At 49.2% G+C, this 7,140-nt stretch overlaps 1 long non-coding RNA gene across 1 annotated transcript; it reads right to left on the bottom strand.

The window, feature by feature from the left end:
• Nucleotides 1-1,453: 1,453 nt before the first annotated feature.
• Nucleotides 1,454-6,270, bottom strand: LOC146756517 (uncharacterized). Its single transcript, XR_014937380.1, has 6 exons — nt 6,142-6,270; nt 5,532-5,615; nt 3,917-4,026; nt 3,492-3,615; nt 2,482-2,583; nt 1,454-1,691 (listed from the first exon to the last, which is right to left on the bottom strand). It is a non-coding gene; the product is annotated as an uncharacterized LOC146756517 (long non-coding RNA).
• Between the last annotated feature and the right edge of the window lie 870 nt (nt 6,271-7,140).

The raw sequence follows: 7,140 nt of genomic DNA, 5'->3' as shown, positions 1-7,140 counted from the left end.
CCCACATCATCCACATCCTGCTCCACAAGTGCCACCTCCCACCCCACTAGTACCAGCTCCCACCCCACAAGTGCCACCTCCTGCCCCACATCATCCACCTCCCGGCCCACAAGTGCCACCTCCCGCTCCACAAGTGCCACCACCAGCCCCACAAGTGCCATCTCCTGCCCCACCAGTTCCACATCCCGCACTGCAATGCCAATTCCTGCCCCACATCTTCCACCTCCTGCCCCTCAAGTGCCATTTCCTGCCCCACAAGTGCCACCTCCCTCCACACAAGTGTCCCACCTCCTGCCACACAAGTGCCGCCTCCCACCCCACAAGTGCTATTTCCCGCCTTACAACTTCCACCTCCCGCCCCACAACTTCCACCTCCCGCCCCACACGTGCCTCCTCCTTCCCCCAACTTTTACCTCCCACCTCACAACTTCCACCTCCTGACCCACAAATGCCACCTCCTGTTCCACAAGTGCCATTTCCTGCTCAAGAACTTCCACATCCTACCCCACAAGTGCCACCTCCTGCTTCACAAGTGCCACCCCCTGCCCCACAATCGCCACCCCCTGCCCCACAACTTCCATTTTCCTCCCCACAAGTGCCACCTTGACCTGCTGTCCATGCTCTTTGTAATACACCCCAGTATTCCATCGGCTTTTTTGGCTACAAGGGCACACTGCTGGCTCATGGTCAATCTGTCGTCCACCAGGACACCCAGGTTCCTCTCTTCAGAGCTCCTCTCCAGCAGCTCTTCCCCCAGCCTGTACTGGTGCATGCAATTACTGCTCCCTAGGTGCAAGACTCTACACTTGCTTTTGTTAAACCTCATCCGGTTTCTTACTGCCCAGCTCTCCAGCCTGTCCAGGTCTTGCTGAATGGCAGCACAGCCTTCAGGCGTGTCAGCCAGTCCTCCCAACTTCGTGTCATCACAAACTTGCTGAGGGTGGTCACTATCTCCTCATCAAGGTCGTTGATGAAGATATTGAACAAGACCGGACCCAGTACTGACCCCTGGGGGACGCCGCTAGTTACAGGTCTCCACCTGGATTCTGCACTGCCAACAACGTCTCTCTGTGCTCTGCCAGTCAGCCACTTCTCAACCCACCTCTCTGTCCACTCATCTATCCCACGCTTGCTCAGCTTGTTATAAGGATGTCCTGGGAGACAGTACCAGATGCCTTGCTGAAATCATGGTAAACTACATCCACCGCCCTATCCAAAACTATCTTGCAGGTTCTTAGTTCTTTACCACTGTTTCCTTTCCCACGCCTTACAACTACAAGCAGCTAGAACAATGTTCTCTGAAGATATCCAGGACAGAAGAGTCCCGGTAGATCAGTATCAAGCCCAGCTCACAGGAGGCCAATGCCCACTGTTTCCTGCCTGATAAACGCAGATCTCTGGCAGCATTCAATTGTCTTCCCTGTACAACCACCCAGCCCCCCTTGTCGTCATCAAAACCAGTATCATTTTAAAGTCAATGAATCTTGCCTGTAAAAGCACATCTAGCCTCCTACAGAAATTCATTGCTTTGGGGGACTGAAATTGAGAACACATCTGTAGGCAAACACTCCCATCAACTTCCATATGTCTGAATGTGCAGCCCCTCCTCATGCAGTGACCCTCCTTCCACAATTGCAGACGGTTTCATTCCCCACAGCAACTTCACAGTGGCAGAAGGGACGGACACCTCCCTGTAACCAGAAGGAAACAACAAAGGAAAATAAAGGGACGCCCGCAACCTCTCCAGCCTGTCCCGGTCCCTCTGGTTGGCTTCCCTCCCCTACAATATATTGACTGCACTGCTCAGTTTGTAACGTCTGCAAACCTGCCATCATCTATGTCACTGACGAAGGAAGATGCTGAAGAGCAACGGTTTATATGGGTTAATACCTTGGGAGCCCCTCTCTTCAAGGAGCTAGTTCTGCAAGTCTGAGTCCCACAAAGGGTGGTCTCCATAGACGTTCAAATTCGTGCTGCACAACCCTACTTAATTTTCTGTATTCATTTCTGTATTGATCTCATGTGGATCAAAATAACACAGTCAGTATCTGCAACGAGTCTAGGCCGAGCAAAACTTTTGATGGAGGGAGCAAAGAGATCAAGACAAGATGATGTAGTGCAATGCAGTCAAAGCAGCTGGCCAAGCAAAAGCTATGTGCATGCATTTCCAAGCTGAGCACGCACCTGGAGCTGGGACTGTATCACTCATTGTCAGAAGAATTCCTGAGTACCCTCATAAAGAAAGCTATACACCAGTGTGACTGGAGTCCATTTACACCAATTAGACCTCTTTACATTTTAATAAGCACCATTTACTACTCCAAAGTTGCACTTCCCTTTGCCTTTCCATCTGAAGGGCTTTGAAAAAGTCTCTGAAATAGAAATTCTGTGATTGCTGTAATACACTTGGGTAGGTATCTGGACTTCCATCTTGAGACATCCAGCGCCTTTTACAGAAATAAAGAATACTCAAGGACTTACGCCACCAAATTCCAACTCAGTTTTACACCACTGGTTTTTGATCTGATAGGCAGGAGACAGCGAAAGGCAGCTGCTCAGCAATCCCAGGAAGACAGCTGGGCTCTAGGGAGACAAGAAGGGCAGTAAGGTGACAAACAAAGTGATTATAAGGTTTTATTTAACAGCTCTGTATGGGACGATTCAACTACTTCAAGCTCCAGCAAGCTGCTAGAGACTGATAAAGCAAGACACCTCAGCGACCTCAAAAGCTGACAGCCTTTCAAAAGATAAACCGAACATACCATCTCAAAAAGCATACAATCAATCCATAGAAATTAATCCAGCAAGCAGTCCTATGGTCAAATTGTGTGCTGCCAGTAAAGCCTTTTCATGAGCATTAAGAACATTTCTGGTTAGAGAGTTATCACAACATGGGCAGAAAATACCTAGGAGAATAGGAAAAAGAAAAAAGCAACCTACCCTTACCCTTACCCTACCCTTATCCAACTCCTCTCCCACATTTAGAATTGAAACAAGTTCAAATGCCATAAAAAATTGGGGGAATAAAACCATCTGGTATTTCCCAGGCAAACCACCAAGACCACAGAACCACAGAATAGCCCAAGTTGTAAAGGAACCACGAGGATTATCAAGTCCAACCCGATGCTCCAGGAAGGACAACCTAAACTCAAACGGCCTTTAAGCTGCAGCAGCTCAGGGCCAGGCCCACAGCCTCAGGGAGCATGTTCCATGACCGCTGGTATCAGACACAGCAAGCACAGGGAGCAGGCAGGTAGGCACAGCAAAGCAGCAAGCAAAGCCCAATTTCTCAGAGGGGGCCTGCTAACAGGAAGACCAGACACTGTCCTCCCAAAAAAACTCCACCACTTTGACAGCCAAAACAGAAACTACATTTTCGGTTCTCATGACTCTTCCCTGTGCTCCCAAATAAATAGTTTCGTGACATCCTCTATCACACTGCAACTGCTCAGAAGTAATAATCAAAATTATATCACTCATAAGAAACTCACTTTTGCATGGTGGTAACGAGAGTCCATTCCCATTGTGTCCCTCCGTGTTATGAACACTGCAATTGGCCTTCTGACAGCCTCCTGAATGAATCCACCAAAAGCAAGGAAGCACCCTGCCCTTACTCTGAAGAGAGAAAGAAAGCAAGGTTCATGGAAACAGGCACACAAGGCTCGCAACCAGACACGGTGCTCCAGGCTCCTGATCATGCCAGAGATAGGACTACCACAGTGCCAGAACATGATTTACCACTAAAGGAAACATCTGGGAGCACAATCACAACTTCAGCACAAGCTGTAACGGCTCAGCATATTTAGCTTTCGTATCATACAGCTGGAGAACGAGATACTCCCAAGCATCAGTCAGCAAGCACTCGGATGAGCCAGCCCTTTGGTTTTAATGATGACTGCCACCTTTGACACCTTACCAGAAGATACTTCCATTTATTAGCCTGGACTTCGTTTCTTCCATCAGCAGCTGCTCCTAAACTGCCCTTGATTCATACAGCGATACCATCGACTTCTAGCACGAGCTGACCTGCAAGACAGAGAAAAGAAAGCAGGATGACAACAAACACAGACGTAGCATCCTTTAATTATCTTGAACAACAGCAACAACAAAAACAGGAGATAAGTGCTGCTGTGGATGCACCCCAGTTTATAAAGAAATGGAAAACCAGCCCGGCCTCAGCAGCCCTTATGTATTTCTTACGCATCTGATTAAGCTGACTGCAGTTCGAACCAGGAGAATTTACAGTCTCTTGCAAATGACACCCGTGAAGCAGATCATGATGCAGCAAAAGAAAAAAGCAAAACAAAGAAAAATAAAGAAAGAAAAAAAAAAAAGCAAGCCAAAGACCAGGGAATCAAAGTTAAAAAACAACAACAATACAAACAACAAAAAACAAGCACACAAAACAGATTAAAAAAAAAAAAAAAAAAGGAAATCCATAACATACGTAACAGCAGAAAGATAGGCGCAACAGGAATATATCGCAAAAGTAAAAAAAAGAAAGAATGGCTCACCCACCACTGAGGATGGAAGTGCACAGAACAAACTCCACAGAGGAGAAATCATCAGAAAGAGATCCCACCCAGAGGCAGTCAGCCCTTAAAAAATGAGCTGTAAGAGAGGCACAGCCAGGCTCCAACCCTTCAGTCTCTCAGCTGCATTGCCTTCACTTGTGCTACCAGGACTGACCAGGCCCTTTCCCTTGGTGATAATCAATGGCTTGGGCAGTGATTCAACAGTTCTCATACAGCACATCAAAAGAAAAATAGCAAAGCATAGATGAAAAAACACAACAACAACAACAACTTGCAGGATTTTAGGAAATAACAAAGAATCTAAATTAAATAGTAAAGAAACCAAAGCAAAGGCAAGGAAAAATAGGAAGAAAAAAAAAAAGAAGAAGAAAACAGACATAGAAAATTACAAATAAAAAAAATTCACAGTTCACATGAGCTTACGCTATGGCCTTTGGAAAAACAAGCTGCCTTTGTGGTCCTGCTTCCTGAGGGCTTCTCTTCATCACCTTTTGGGCACAGCGCGAGAGCTTTCCGTAAACAAATCTATACCCTGCGTACCTTCCTTCATCCGAAAACAAAGTCCAACATAGAGCTGTGGTGCAGACACTGGATGCTGACCAGAGCGGTAAAAGAGCAGAAGAGGGGAACACCAGACACAGGTAAGACAACTACACGAGAGCAGCAAAAGAGGGGAAAGGATACAGATAGGAAAGAAGGGCAGAAAATGGAAAGTGCAATAGAGGAAAGAACTGGACATGTGCAGGAGAAAAGCAGATGCAGAGCTACACCAAGGTGTGGCTCCTCCCTTCGCCCCTGTCCACCACTGGAATCATCCTCTGCTGATAGGGATGCTGCTGCCCCAGCAGCTGATGGGGCTGTGGCCTGGAGTTGTGTTCCATGCAGAGCCCCCACAGCCTGCTGCAGGCCCCCAGCCAGTTCTTTTTCTCAGGTGCCTGCACACAAGGAACAGGGACCCTGCAGAGCCCAAAAGCCTCCTTGGCTGCTGTTACTCACCTGGAGATTGAGGGTGCTGTACCTCCAGTCTGTACCTGCTTCCAGGTGTCACTTGGAAGACACTGTGAGTCCACCTGGTTGGAACTGCAGTCAACAAACACAAATGCAAAAGAAGTAAAAAAGGAGTCTTCTACCTCACTGGCTCTAATCTTCATTAAAAGATATTCTGCTGTGGAGCACAGCTGGAAGCATTTCATATGTGCAAAAAACGGGGGGGGGAGCCTGGTTTCAGCCCTCCCTAATCTCATTTAAGAGCTGGCTGTTGAAGGGAAAGAATCTCTACAGTAATATTTTGTGAGTCCTGTTCTTCAGAAAGGGGTCTTTGGTTTGTTGTTTGTTGTTGTTGTTCAGATTTGTTTTTGTGGGTTTTTTTCTTTTTTCAGAGATTCTGTTTTTATTTATTAGTTTGAGTCCTTCACCATTCCTAAGAAAATTAAAACAGAGTAAAGCAGCTGTATCTGCTCCTGCCTTTCACTACAGTTACCATTTGAGGTTCTGATTAAAGGCTGAACTTTGGAGTTTGAGTGCTGCCACAAAGCCCTGGCTGTGCCGGGCCCCCTTTCGGCCCAGGCCCCAAAGCAGACCCGGCTGTGCTGGGTTCCCCTCTCACCTGGGCCCTGCAGTGGCCTCAGCTGTGCCTGGTCCCCCTCTGCTCTGGGCCCTGAGCTGGCCCCAGCTGTGCCTGGTCCTCCTCCATCCTGGGCCCCAAGGCCCTGCCTCTGCCTGCTCCCCCTCTGCTCTGGACCCTGAGCTGGCCCTAACTGTGCCAGGCCCCCCCCACCTCCTGCCCCACAAGTGCCACCTCCTGCCCCACAAGTGCCACCTCCTGCCCCACAAGTGTCAACTCATGCTCCACAAATGCCACCTCCTGCTCCACAAGTTCCACCTCTTGCCCCACAAGTGCCAAATACTTCCCCACAACTTCCACCTTCTGCCGCACTAGTGCCAACTCCAATTCCACAAGTGCCACCTCCCACACCATAAGTGCCACCACCTGACCCACAAGTGCCAACTCCTGCCCCACAAGTGCCATTTCTTGCCCCACAAGTGCCACCTCCTGCCCCACAAGTGCCATTTCCTGCCCTACAACTTCCACCTCCTTCCCCACAAGTGCCAGTTCCAGCCCCTCAAATGCCACCTCCCGCCCCACAACTTCAACATCCCGCCATACAAGTGCCAACTCCTGCCCAACGTGTGCCACATCCTGCCCCACAAGTGCCAAATCCTGCCCCACAACTTTTACCTCCTGCTCCACAAGTGCCAACTCCTGCCCCACATCATCCACCTCCTGCCCCACAAGTGCCACCTCAAGCCCCACAAGTGCCAAATCTTGCCCCACAAGTGCCACATCCCTCCCCACAAGTGCCAGCTCCTGCCCCACAAGTGCCACCTACCACGCCACAAATTCGACCTCCTGCCCCACAAGTTCCACCTCCCACCCCACAAGTGCCAAATCCTGCCACGCAACGTCCACATCCTGCTCCACAAGTGCCACCTCCTGCCCCACATCATCCACCTCCCATCCAACAAGTGCCACCACCTGCCGCACAACTGCCAATTCCTGCCCCACAAGTGCCAGCTCATGCTTCACAAGTGCCAGCTCCTGCCC

Source organism: Coturnix japonica, chromosome 26, assembly GCF_054131305.1.
Source record: "Coturnix japonica strain WE chromosome 26, WE-NBRP24, whole genome shotgun sequence".
In the NCBI taxonomy this organism is placed as follows: Eukaryota; Metazoa; Chordata; class Aves; order Galliformes; family Phasianidae; genus Coturnix; species Coturnix japonica.
The sequence above is the reverse complement of the archived record's forward strand: the minus strand, read 5'-3'. Positions and strand labels throughout refer to the sequence as shown.